General features: G+C 56.4%; 1 long non-coding RNA gene and 1 pseudogene across 2 annotated transcripts; one reads left to right on the forward strand and one right to left on the reverse strand.

Annotated features, from left to right (window-relative positions):
• Positions 1 to 1231: 1231 nt before the first annotated feature.
• On the reverse strand, positions 1232 to 5437 carry LOC140895994 (uncharacterized). Of its 2 annotated transcripts, none has more exons than XR_012154414.1 (4): positions 5159 to 5437; positions 3929 to 4079; positions 2866 to 2979; positions 1232 to 1441 (listed from the first exon to the last, which is right to left on the reverse strand). It is a non-coding gene; the product is annotated as an uncharacterized lncRNA (long non-coding RNA). The 2 variants fall into 2 exon arrangements; XR_012154413.1 differs by having other exon boundaries at positions 3918 to 4079.
• Positions 5438 to 10111: 4674 nt separating this feature from the next.
• Positions 10112 to 10287, forward strand: LOC140896017 (U2 spliceosomal RNA; annotated as a pseudogene).
• The last annotated feature ends 3220 nt before the right edge of the window (positions 10288 to 13507 follow it).

Here is a 13507-nt window from a genome sequence, read left to right on the forward strand (position 1 = left end):
CAGGCCAGGAAAGGGTCGTACTCTGCTATGAGCTCTAAGCAGCCCAGAAAGTTGCCATTATTAAGACTGCCAAAGGTTTCATTCGTCCCGCTCAGTGCCAGACCTCGTGTTGCCAGAAATTTTATTGTTGCTACGACTCGCTTCAACACTTCTGTCCAGTAATTTCTTTCTTTAATATTTCCATCTGCTGTATGTTTATCAAGGGCTTGAGTCTTTGATAAACGCATTGTCTAAGCGGTGAGAGCTTGTTGGTGCTCAGTAGATCTTTCATGGTCACCGAGTCTGCCAATGTGATCCCATGAATCAAATCCTCTCTTGGCTCGTGCAGATGTGCTGTTTGGAGAAAACAATTTGCACATAAAACAGAAGAGGCAGCCAGTCGATGGTGAGTATATGAGCCAGGGCCTTTCAATAATTTCACCATTCAGGGACACTTGATTGAAGGCTGTATTACAGAGTTTCCTAAAATAAATAAAAAAATTAATATTAATGAATACTCTTCAACATTTCTGCTGAATACAGGCACACTGGTGGGGCATTAAGAGAGTAAGCAGCTCACAGTGCAGTAGTGAGCAAAACCTAGAATGTACATTTTTACATTTAGATAGAGACAGCACAAATCTGCTTATTTCAATTGTCTCTCAAAATGAATAGTGACGTCAACCCCTTTCTGGGAAAAATTAATCTAAAAAAACACTCAAGTAATGTATTAAAAAAAACATAGAAAAGTTATAATTACCTTGTTCTGCCCTTATGTTGTCTTGATGACATTGCATATTTTCCATCGCGATTTCGGCAGAAATCAGGGCCCACGTCTATGCAGTACTGTTGGGTGAAAGCATCAACCGTCCAGAGAGTGGCATCGGAGGAAGGCAATCGTACTAGTGTGTTTTGCAGCAGCAGGTTATCACTGGGTTCTTTCTTTGATGAGAAGATTTCGTCAGAAGAAACAGCCTGATCTTCAGAACCATGTCCAGCGTAGGCTGGACCCACCACTGTACTAGTATCAGTTACACATTCATCATCACTACTAATGCAGCTAGTAGGATTTGTATGGTCACCGGCAGTCTCTATGCTGTTATTAATGAAGTAACTGCTTATGCAATGTTTCAGAGGAACAGCCGTGTTAGTCTGTATTCGCAAAAAGAAAAGGAGGACTTGTGGCACCTTAGAGACTAACCAATTTATTTGAGCATGAGCTTTCGTGACCTACAGCTCACTTCATCAGTTCTGCCTTCTGCTCTTCAACTTCTGCTCTACGCCTCTGTTTCTGAGCACCACGTAAATGTTTTTTCATCGTTTATTTTCTTTATCGCTGGGACTGGTTTGTTCGTTCTCCTCTGTTTACGGCCTCCCGCCCTGCACCTCTCTCACGCCTGCGGCAGATTGCAGGGTGTGCAGATGCACATACGCTGCTGACCTTCCGATGCCACGTGCCTTCCTGGAAACAAATGCAGCGCGGAAAGAAAATGAAAGGGCAGAGCGTGTATGTGGAGGGAGCCCAGGTAGGTCCCCGGAGTGAGGCAGAGGCCGGGGACAAGCACAGTGTGGCAGGTGGGCGGAAGGGTCAGTCCCCAGCTGGAGTGAGGCAGGGGCCGGGGCAAGAGCACAGTGGAGTGGGGCAGGGAGGGGCAGTCCCCAGCTGGAGCAAGGCAGGTGCTGGGGGAAAGCACAACAAGGCGGAGGCTGGCACCTACTTCCTTCTGCAGGAGCCGGGTCCTTGGGAGCCAGGTCTCTCTCTCCAGCTGAGCTGCAGCTCCTCCAGGCAGAAGCCGCTGCTCTTCCCGCCCCTCCGGTGAGGAGGCTGGCTGAGGTTACTCCCGTATCCGGACATTTAGTGTCCGGTCAGCAGTGCTGACCACACGCTGCCAGGTCCCCTTTTTGCCTCGACTTTCTGGTCGAAAACTTGACACCTGGCAATGGGGGTGCCGCAATGTGGGGGGGTCAGAGGGCCATGGCCCCATCACTTTTAAAAGAGGGAGGGCTATGCCTTAAGGGTGAGCGACGGGGGAAAGGGGGTGGAGGGGAGCAAGTAGTGGGCAGGGGGAGAGGCCAGGAGGAGGCAAGAAGTGAGCAGGAAGTGGGCGGGGAGAGGGGAGTGAGCAGCGGGTGAGGGGAGGGGCCATGGCGCAGAGAGAAGCAGCTCCCTCCACCCCCGGCACATTTCAGGCTCACTTGGCCCCTGTCCCTGCCAGCCAGGCCTGGGCAAGGAGCGGAAGGGGTAGGACCAGCTACTCTGCACACCAGCCGCTCTGTTCTGGGTGGCAGCTGCCTGGGGGGGACAGAGCCTCTTTCCCTCCCCCATGGCCCGCCAAGCATAAATCGTGGGGGGGCCAACTGACCCCCCACTTGCCCCCCCCAGTGTGTCACTTCTGGAACAAGTGGTGAGGCAGGGCCAGGGGGCAGAGAGTGGCAGGCGGACGGGACCAGGGGATGGAGAGGGGAGAGTGTCAGGTGGGGGTTAGGGGAGGGCCAGAGAGGAGAGAGCGGCAGGCGGGGAGCCAGGGGGCAGAGGAGAGAGCGGCGAGTTGAGGGGAGGAGGGAAGGGGCCGGGGGCGGAGAGGAGCAAGCAGCAGGCGGGTGGGGCCAGGGGGCAGAAAGGAGCGAGCAGCAGGCAGGGTCTCAGGGGGAAGAAGCTGAGCAGGGGCGAGCCTGGGGATGCAGGCAGAGGCAGGAGGGGTAACATTCCAGGCACCGGGGCCCCTTCCAAGTGTGGGCCCGGTGCCACTGTAAACCCGGTACTGGACCTGCTGGCTACAACCCTGGCTGGGGTGAGATGAGCCAGAATCGCAGCACATTTGTGTAAGAGACCCAGCTTTTTCCTTCACTTAACGGACAGTTTGTCTCACTTTCACCAACTCTCACCTGCATGGGCGCCTCTTGGGATGTCCCTTTCTTCAGAGCCCCGGAGAGCCGGGACCCGCAGCTCTTCCCCCCGTTCCAGCCGGGCGACCGTGTCAGGTTTGGGTAGGGGGACTCCTGCTCGTGGGGTGAAATCAGATGAGATCAGAGTGCACTCAGGATTTCTCACAAGGAACCGTCTCTGATTATAACCGGGCCCCACGCCATGAAGGGGGTTACACGGAATCCAAATGGATGGGAACGTGGCCACTGAACCCACTTGGCAAAAGCAGAGGTCTGCATAGGGTGGGAGGGATGGGGGGGGCAGGGGTTGTGTCCCATCCCAAGGAGGAATTTCCAGGATCTGTATGCTCTGGGGGACTTGCTGACTCAGACACGGCTGATATGAAACACTTGCCTGTGTCTGAACCTGCAGAAGCCAGGGACCTTCCATAGATGGAGCAAGTCTCAGGAATTGAAAGCAGGAATTTTGTGTGCAAATGAGAATTAACATGCGCTGATAACTGTAATGCTTCTTGACAGCTGGAGGGATTGGGATGAATTAGCGTCTACATTACATCTCTGACTCCCCTGTCTCATGGGTGGTAGTGTGGAGGTGAAAGTCACTTTCCCTTGGGATCTGCAGCCTTTGGGACTCAATTCCCTGATGCGCCCATGGAAGAACCCCAAGCAGAAGTGAAACTGGGCATATCAGAAATCCCACAGCTTCTAATAAGTAAGGGGGCAGGAATCCCTGACCGAGCGAGGCCACGGTCTCAGAATTCTGTGACGGCCCCGTAGAGGGCTCTCTGACCGGGGTCCAGCCGAGCCCCCGGCCCCTGGGTGAAATACACAGCCACCTCCTCGAAGGTCACCGCTGTCTGTAACAAACTCAGAACCTGGTGCCCCAGCCACAATCCCATTATAAATAGTGGAGGAGTGCCAAAAGAAGAGGAAGCTCTGGGAGGGGCAGCCACCCCTACCCTGCACAGAGAAGCCAGCTGGTTTCAGGGGCTGGAGGGAAAGAGAGAGCTCTTTATCCCCACCCCAGCAGAGGTGGTGGCGGGGGGCCTTACATTTATCTCACCCCTACTAGCCAGAGGACAGGAATCCCAACAATCTCTCGATTCCCAGCAGCTGGATCCGAAGAGACAGGGCATCTCCCTTCATGTTTCACAGCAGCCTTGGGCTGACAGGTTCAGGCTGCAGCAGTGGGAGTCTGGTCCATTTTCTCAGTCCTGTACAGGAAGGAGTTGTTTTCACTTCCAGAAATGGGCCCCTTCACCCTCCCCGCCACACCTGGCGGCATTCCAAAAATCAGGCCTCAGGCAGGACATGTAGCAGCAGGTTTGCCCCGTCCTATCCCCACCATCACAGACCCACCAGCAGGCCCCTGAAAATCTCTCACCCGAGCCAGCTACGCCTCGGCCATTCCCCCGCCACTTCCCCGGGGAGAACAGAGAGACCTGCCGTGAAACATGAGTGTTATTCGGCAGCCGGTCAGGGTGGGAGGGCGAATGCGGAGGTTTCCGACAGGGCTTTAGTCCATTTCACAACCGCATTCTCCCCACCAGTCCCCAGCTTTTTCCCTGCAGACAGGAGCTCGAGACGCGGCCATGATGGGAAAACCCTTGGTCACTTTATTGTGGTGCGCACACGAAGCCTCCCACGGACCGAAGCCACCGAGACCATCTCAATAAGGCTGCGATTCCGTGACTTCCACAGGCCAGTGCAGCTGGCCACAGGCCTGGCCCCAGGCAGCTGGCTGTGGGGAGCGCCTGAGAAGTGGCTGGTATGGCTGACCCCGGGGAGCGCCGGAGCAGCATCCGTCCCCGAGGGTGGCTGGGGCAGTGGGCTTGGGGGCAGCCGTGGGGGCCTCAGAGCAACAGCCTGCTGGGCAGGCAGCCCCCACCGCGGGAGCAGGGGCCCTGGGGAGCAGTGGGGCTCAGGACTAGAGCTTCAGTCGGGGGATTTATAGCAAAAGCCAGAGACAGGTCACAGGCCCTGAATTTTTGTTTATTACTGTGACCTGCCCAGGACTTTTGCTAAAAACACCCCGACTGAATCTCAGCCTCACATATTAACCCTTCGCAGGCACAGAGTCCCCGAGCCGACTGCTAGGAAGGAGCAGGATCCAAAGAGCCGCTTTGGGGGACCCCCGGCCCTGTTCCAGGCAGCGCGTCCCCCAGCAGCAGGACCTGGCTTTTCTCTCCCCCCCAGGCCCGGCACTGCCCCGGGGCGGGGGGCTGCAGGGAATGGGGGGGGGGAGCGGAGCCGGGAACCCCCCCCCATGGCTCCCGCTGCCTCCGCCCCTCACCTGCGGGCTCCGGGTGGGGGCTGGGGCGGGCAGAGCCCGGGGCTGGTCCCCCCGGCCGTGCCCAGAGGGGGGGTCCGTGCCGGGCTCTCCCGCACCCCCCGCGGGGTCCAGCAGCGGCTCCGCCCGGCAGTGAGCCCAGCCCACAATGGAGGCAGCCGCGGGCTCCGTGTCCCGTGGAAACGGGTCCCTGGGCAGGAAGTGAATCGGATTCACTGCGCGTTCAGCCCGTGTCCCGCAACCCCCCCGCTGCTGCTGGCCCGGCCCGGCCCGGCCCGGCCCGGCCCGTCTCCTCGCGGGGACCCCCCCGCGCCGGGCAAAGGTGAGCGAGACTCGGCCCCCGCCTGCCGGGGGGGCGGGTTATGGGGCGCCGGGGGCGGACCCCCCCTTGGGCCCCTGGTGCCTGCCCCCCCCGGCCATTTCAAACAGCCCGGGCCCCCCCCGCCGCCGGGTCTCGCTCCGCCTGGGTGCGGACCCCTGGGGGTGGGTCTGGGCCCCGGCCCCCTGCGGCCAATGGGAACCGGTGGGGGCGGTGCCTGGGGGCAGCTGGGCTGGAGACCCCCCGGCCTGCCCCGCCTAGGAGCCCCAGGAGAGCTCCGCACCCCCCCTCCCCGAGCCTGCACCCCCCACCCCTTTCCCACCCCCCCTCCGGCCCCCAAATTCCCTCCCCGAGCCTGCACCCCCCACCCCTTTCCCACCCCCCTCCAACCCCCAAACTCCCTCCCCGAGCCTACACCCCCCTCCCCTTTCCCACCCCCCCTCCGGCCCCCAAATTCCCTCCCAGAGCCTGCACCCCCCAAACCCTTTCCCACCCCCCCTCCGGCCCCCAAATTCCCTCCCAGAGCTGAGAGCCCTAAGGGCCAGTCTGGATCTGAGCAGTGGGAAATTGGGGCCCTGGGTCGGGGTGGCATTCTCCTCCCCCTGGGATGTTCTGTGCACATTAGACATTTGTGGGCTGTCACGGAATGGGAATTTTCTGTAATATTTTGTATGAATACTGTGTGTTCCTCAGTTTCCCCTACATGCTGCACAGTTAACTAGGTCGTGGGACCCAGAGATTCAGCTGTGATGGATGCCAGCTGTGGGGCCTCGGCCCCATGTCTGTGGAGGGTCGGAGAAGATAATGGCCACTCCAATTACTGAGACCTTTGGTACGTAGCACCTAACGACCATGGGTGGCCGACCCCTCAGCAGAAAGCCAGCTGGGTGTAACCAGTTGGGGAGCAGAGGGCTCGGGTAGAGGGTTCCAGCGTGTGGGTGGCCGGAAGCTGGGACAAAAGGGGTCCGAGGGCTAAGGCTTACCACGCTTGTAGCTCTCTGTGCTGACCAAGGGCTGTCTGCTCTGAGGTCCAGCCAGCCAACAAACCCTTCTGCTGTCCCTGCAGATGTTTGCAGCAGGATGAATGCTCCCTTTGGGGCACAAGGCTCTCCCTGGTGTCCAACCCAGGTGGACTCGCTGAAGGGGGCTCCCGAAGTGAAGCAGGGGGCTGAAGACTCCAAGGTTCAGTCGCAGGAGGCGGTCGAGCCAGGTCACTTACCCTAGTCACAGAGTGAGACACTAAGTGAGGGGGGCCTGCCCAGGGACTGTGCCGGAGGCCCTGTGGGATCACTGGGATCCAGGATCCGCATGGAGCCGGAGCTGACCTGTGTCATGCAGTAAACCCTGTAGGGAGGCACCGCCTGGCGGGCTCCTCTGGGGGCTGCAAGCGTCTGGGCCTGGGTGCGGGTTCAGGCCCGGCTACATACACAAAGGGAGAAGGTCCAGGCAGGGGGCACGGGAACCAGGAGGGGATGCTGGCAGGGCATTCGGGCTGAGCTGAGGTGCCCGGGAAGCAAGCAGATTGGCCCTGGGACATAGGCCCAGCTACCCACTGGGAGCCCTGACGACACTACAGGATGCCAGGGAGGCCGCTCCAACTCGCTGGCTGGGCTGAGAGGTCCTGGGGGGCAGGGCCCATCTCCAGAGCTGGGTATGGGGCACCATGGGCTCTCTGGGGATAGCTTCCGTCCTTTTGTTCCGCACCTGAGCACTCGGGGGTCCTGGGCATGACTGGGGTTTCTCGGCCCTGCGGTAATCCAGCCATAGTCTGGGCTGTGGATGTGAAGCGGGTTCAAGCAAGGCAGGGAATTTTAGTCAGGACTCCTGGGTTCTATCCCCAGCTTTAGGAGAGGGGAGTGGAGTCTAGTGGGTGAGAGCAGGGGGGCTGCACCGACCAGTCTGTTACAAGGTAGAACAGCAGCCCTGAGCCACACTGAGAAGAGATGGACAAATTCCTGGCCAGACACTTGCTACTGTGTGCTGTGTCTGCACGGCGGGGCCCAGAGCGGTGCCACTCCGCCAGCAGGCCATTGTGGGGCAAGGAATAGGACATGGGGGCCTTCGCCCTCCTGGGGATGCCAGCTCCAATCTGCTGTTAGTGGGCTGGCAGGTGGAGAGTGGGGCGGAGTGGGACTTTTCTGTAATATTTTGTATGAATACTGTATGCACCTCAGTCTCCCCTATATGCTGCATCGGTGGGGGGAAATGTCTGTTTACTCTATGCAGGGGCCCAGCGACCCAGAGCTGTACAGACTTTCTGCCTCTCAGGAAGGAGGCTGAGCGACAATACTCTGGCCAAGAACAAAGGACTGAGGAGGAGCAAAACTAGAGACAAAGAGGGGAACGGGATAAAGACACGCAGAGCAGGACCTAAGGGGGCCACGCAACTTGGCTGGGGCTCGGAGATCCCGCAAAGGAACTCTGCTGTAACTTCCGTTTCCTTGAGCTGTGTCGGCCTGCGCTGAGTTCCAGTCACCGAATAAACCCGCCTGCTTTGCCAAGGCTGGCTGAGTCCCTGCAAGTACTGAACAGGGGGAATCGCTCCCTTTGGGGGTTCAAGCCTCACAGAGGGCTCCAACCCAGATGGACTTACTGAAGGAAGATCATGGTGTGAAGCAGGGTTGCTAAGCAGTGACACCATGTGGCTTTCCCTGAAGGTAGCGTGGGGCCCTCTGGGAGGGTCCGACACTTCGAAAGGATCTCCCAAGTTCAGTTCCAAGTCTGGGCCAATGAACCAAACCTGTGGAGACATGACAGGGGGGTGCAGAGAGGAGAGAGCCCAGGAGCTCAAGTGCTGGGGTCCTGGGGTTCAATTTCTGGCTCTGCAAGTGACTCCATGTCCAGTCACTAAATTCTCTGGGCCTCCCACCCCAGCTGTGCCAGTGGGACAAAGGCCTGACCTGGCCTAGCCCTGCCCTGCCCCGCCCCATGGTGGGTGGCGGGTGAATGCAGCAGAGATGGGGAGGGGCTGAGACTGGGGGCTTAGAAGCCCCGTAGGGAGATGGATGGTGCGAGCAGTGAAAAGGCCAAGCTGTGCCTGACTCATGGAGACTGAGCCCCCCTGGAGTCTCAGTGGGATGATGGACCCTCTGACCCCCATGGCATGGGGTCCCTCAGCACTTCCCCCAACAGTGCAGACCCCCTGCTGTGAGAATCGCACTAGGACTTCCCCGGTGTCAGGGAAAGGCAGCTACAAGGAGCACGGTGCCCCCCAGCATTGTGGGGGTGCATTGGACCAGTGCTAATTGCGAGGGGAGAGCGCCCATACCCCACGCCCTGCAGCACAGGCCCCCCTAGGGCTGCGCTGGTGCAAGGACTGCAAGGGAAGAGCACCCCCTCCTAAGTCACCTTCAGCTCACTGGTTTCCATTCAGGTCCCCAGCCAAGGAGGGACCAGACCAAACCCTGCTCTACTGGCAAGTGGGGACACGACCCAGTGGAACCGGGGGGGGGCATGACCCCTCTTTTTAACACCCCTGCACAGGGGTGCCATTCAGAGGCAATGTGGAGGGTCATGTGGGGAAATGTGCTCCCCATTTCTGCCAGAGCTTGCTGGTCCTGCTGGGTCCCTCAGTGGCAGCTGCTGGAGCTGGTGAGGGGTGCCCCTGAGGGCATGGTAGGAGAACAGCTGGGAACTGCAGGGAGGGGAAACTGAGGCTAAGTGGGGGCTGCCGGGGGGGGGACAAACCTTTAAATTGTGACCCCCACTATCAGCAGTTGGGTCTTGGCCCCCCACTTCTAGAAAGTTTCCTGCACCCTTGCCAGCTATGGTCGCCTGCCCTGGGGAAAACGCAGGCAGGATCTGGGGGCTCCTGGGGCTGCTGTTGGGCTCGCAGCTGGGGCTGGCAAGGGGAGGAGCCATGCATGGGTGGGCTGCAGGAGGGGCAGGGCCACTTGACCAAATATGCAGATATTGGTGCCAGCGGAGCATTGTGGGAGTCGGAGAGGGGGGAGACTGTGCTTTGTTTAGGCCCACGATGCTTCGCGAGGGCTGGGGAAGCATATAGGCTGCGATTGGATGTGGTGCGAGGCACGCCAAGGACTAGGAATCCTGGTGCCATAGGTGGAGTATATGACGCACACAGCCAACTGCAACCGGGAATCGTCATCACCAGCGAGCCCTGGCAGAAGAGTGAGTGTCCAGAGAATTGCTTAATGTTATGTTTGGTTGATGTGGTAACTCCTGGTGTTGGATGCTATTAGGTGGGTGAGGATCATCTACTTAGAACACATCACTGGACATAAGCAATACCAGGAGAGAGGAGCTGGAGCGCCAATGGAAAATGCAGTTAGTAATTAACTGAAATACTTCCCTAGTGGGTTGTATTTTCTAAATGGACAACCTACCTATATTCTGTAATACTGAGGGACAGTCTTCACTCATTGATATATTTGCTTCCCACAGCCAAGTCTCTGTATAACTTTTCATGAGTGAAAATGATGTACCTAAATACTTTGATGTTAATACCTAAAGTGTATTGTTAAATTTATCCACCTTAATTTGGATTGTTGCTGATTATGTACTATGTGTACCTTATTACGTTTAAAACAAACTTCATAATTGTGGATAATCTAAGCACGATACTCAGATGTACAGACACGCTTTTCTTAACCTGTGTTCTGTATAATTTTTTAACATTAGCTTTAATAAAAAATTTAAATCTGTTCTTATCAGTTTAATATTTGATATGTTCTCTATTTGAGAACTGTATATTAAATGGATTTTTGAAACAGGGAGCTCGATTAGGGACTTACTCCATCCATCCCATGAATCAATCTGGTATTGCAGTGTTTCCAGGAGTGATGTACTTTCCATCCGGGAGAATCTTCTGGTTAAAAGAAAGTGAAAAATATTTCTTATGTTAGTGTCTGCTTTGTAATGCTCATATATTACTCATTTATTTTGGGTTGGTTATTTATATTTTGTTTGTAATTGGGTCTCTCACGTTGGGGAACTGCTTTTCTTACATTTACTATTGTTTATAGATCACTGAAGTGGCTCTCTTCTTATTTTATTCTCTGTCTGTGCTTGCACGGATCCCCTTCATGCACTTTCCAAACGTGTGTGGTTTGGATCAGGGTTTCATCTGTGTCCCCATGGGAGAGAATGTGGTGGCAGCGGGGCGAAGCTTCGGGGAAAGGGGGGGTTTAGGGGCGGGACTAGGGGGAAGGTGTGGCGTGAGGCTGAGCGCTTGGGGAGAAGGGGAATTGCGAAGGCAGGGGGAATGGGCGTCGTAAGGCTGGAGCCTCATGGGGAAGGCATGGGGCAGGGCCTGGGGGGAGGTATGGGGCGTCAGAGGACTCATGGAATGGGGTGGAGCGGGCTGGCATGGGGTAGGATGGCCACTGTTCGGGCACTGGTGGGCCCCCCACTTTTACAGACCAGAAATTCCATCACGCTGACCTGCACCCACTCTGCCACCAGAAAACTGCCCTCAGCATGATGTCCCTGCACAGCACAGCTCTCTATTCCTGTTTTCCTGAGCTGAGTGCAAAAACTGGGGGTCAGTGCAGGGCAGGCATCTGGGTAGTGGCTAGACAAGGCGCTGGACTCGTGTTGAGCGAAGCTGTAAGTGTCTGCCACACGCTGCTGGACTGGTTCAGATAGCTGTGTCCGGGCCCAAAGGGGCACCGGGCTCCGGCCTAGCGCTGGCCCAGTCTCTTTGACCTGTTGCTGTAAGTGCTGACGCTGACAGATGGCGTTACATGTCAGTGGGCGGGTTATGCACATTAGCATTCCCAGGAGCCAGGGAAGCTGGCCACATGAATTAAACGAAGCAGGCGGAAGGAATTCTCTGTCTGCGAGCAGAATCCTGTGCGGAGACTTCTTGCTTTGAAGGGTTGTAGGGGAGTGATTTTGGGGCAGTGATTGCCACTTAGTTCCATAGTTCTCAAAGTCTTGTTAATGCTGCCTGGTGTCTGTCTGCGAGCTGCTCCTGCTGGTGTAGAAAGCGGCGGGAGCAGGAGGGCTGCGTCGTGTTGCAGTTCTCAGCTCCTCGGAGCTAAGACCAAGTGTAAGTAGTCTCTTGGTCTATCAAAGGCTGTGACCAACTGTCTTGATGTTTGGTCTCTTGGCCTTGAGATGAAAACCTTGTCTGTGTCTCTTGGACTGTGAAACATAAACGTTATCTTTTAAGTTACATGTGTTCTTACCAGTGTGATGTCTGATCCGTTCTCCACTGGAGAGCTGTGTGGTGGTGGTGGAGTAGGGGCTTGCTCTGCGCATTACACAAGTCAGCCTGGTATTGCAGCGCTTCCAGGAGCGGTGCCTCTCCCAGCTGAGAAAATCTTTCGGTTCAAAGAAAGTGAAAAGTGAAAACAATTGTGGGGTCAGTGTCGGGATTGTGATGTTCCCATGTTTTGTCTTTGTTTCAGGCTGGTTATTAGTGTTTGTTTTTATCTGGGATCTTAGAATTGGGGGCTTGTTGCTTTTAGTTTTCTGTTACAGTCGGTTGTAGATCACTTAAGTGTCTCTCTTCTTATTTGTTTGTCTGTTGGTGTTCACACTGGTCTTCTACGTGCACTTTCCAAAAGTATGTGGTTTGGAACAGCTGTTCATCTGTGTACCCCTGAAAGAGACATTTCTGACCCTTTCCCCTTGGGAAAATATCGTTGTTTCAGTGTAAGGAACAGTCTCTGTCAATGGTTTCTCCAGACTAGGAGCAGAAGAGGAGAAAGATTTGAGTCAGAGTGGTAGAGTTTCAGGCCACAAGAAACTGCCAGATAATCTGATCTGACCCCCTGCACGTCCCAGGCCACTACCCCCCACCCAGTGAGTGACCCCTGCAAAGAGCCCAATCATCTGGATGGGACCATCGGTACACTATTCTCTTGTCTGCCGCAGGCAGAGAGTAGGAGGGACTGAGGTGCACCGGATCCTGCGGCCCCTGCAATAGCAGGGAATTGATTTGGGAGATACACCCAGAGGATTCGAGCAAGCGACCCAAGGTCCCTACAGTAAAATCCCTTCCCGAGCCCCAAAAATGGCAATCCATCAGTTTGACCCTGACCATGTGAGCAAGACACACCAGGCAAGCATCTGAGAAAGATCAAATATTGAGCCAGTGGGTCCATGGCCAATCTCTGATGATTCAGAGTCCTACACTGTGCTGGGTTCTCAGTGACTTGCATTAACTCAGGAGAGAGCAAGATAAAGAAAAGAGAGAGGGGGCCCCCAGAGCTAAGCGCTGCAGATCAGAGACTCCCACACTGGGCATCCCCTTCCAAGGAAGGCTGTTACTTGGGAGCTGGAACCTGTTCTCCGAATCCCACTCCATCTCTCCCAGCTCTCTCTCCCCTTCCTTCTCAGTTCAGCCCCAGGTGAAAGTTTCCCCCCTAAAATCGGGATCCCAGCCCCACCCCAAGATGCTGGTTGGTCCATGACGGGGTTTTACTCCTCAGGGACCGAAATCAAGCAGTGCAAGAATGGGAAGGCACAGCCGGAGACTGGCCCTTCCAGATCCTGGTGATGATGGAGATGAGCTCCCAGCCCGGAGGTGTCTACACCTGGCAGGTAGAGCACATCAGCCTGCAGCGCCCCCTCTTACTAGGTAAGAGACTCTGAACCTGGCACATTCCCTGAGCCCTTGGGGCACCCCTAGCTCTGTGGAGCCCTCGGGAGACATGGGCATGTCTCAGACCTGTCCCCATCCCTGGGGGCAGGGAGCAGGGACGTTCCAAAGGGAAGGAGAGGCTGGGCTTAGCCCAAACCACCCGTGCTCTTCTATTCACAGAGGCGCAGGCCGACTCTGCCAGGGACAAGATGCTGGCTGGGGTCGGGGCTCTGCTGTGGTTGGTCTTCATGGTCTTGGGAGTGCTCGTCCGCCTGAGGAATAAGAAAGGTGAATGGCTCCGGGACAGCACTGCGGCACCAGGAAATGACTCCCCAGTGGGGCCATGATGAAATCGCACTGGAGGGTTTCACTAGAATTTTGATTCACCACAATTTACTTTAGCTTCCCCTTCCAGCATGAATCAAGTTCTCTAGTGACCAAGGAGCTTCCTGCCCATCTCTCTGCCCACGGCCAGGAAGTG

Source organism: Lepidochelys kempii, chromosome 11 (genome assembly GCF_965140265.1).
Source record: "Lepidochelys kempii isolate rLepKem1 chromosome 11, rLepKem1.hap2, whole genome shotgun sequence".
Classification (NCBI taxonomy): domain Eukaryota; kingdom Metazoa; phylum Chordata; order Testudines; family Cheloniidae; genus Lepidochelys; species Lepidochelys kempii.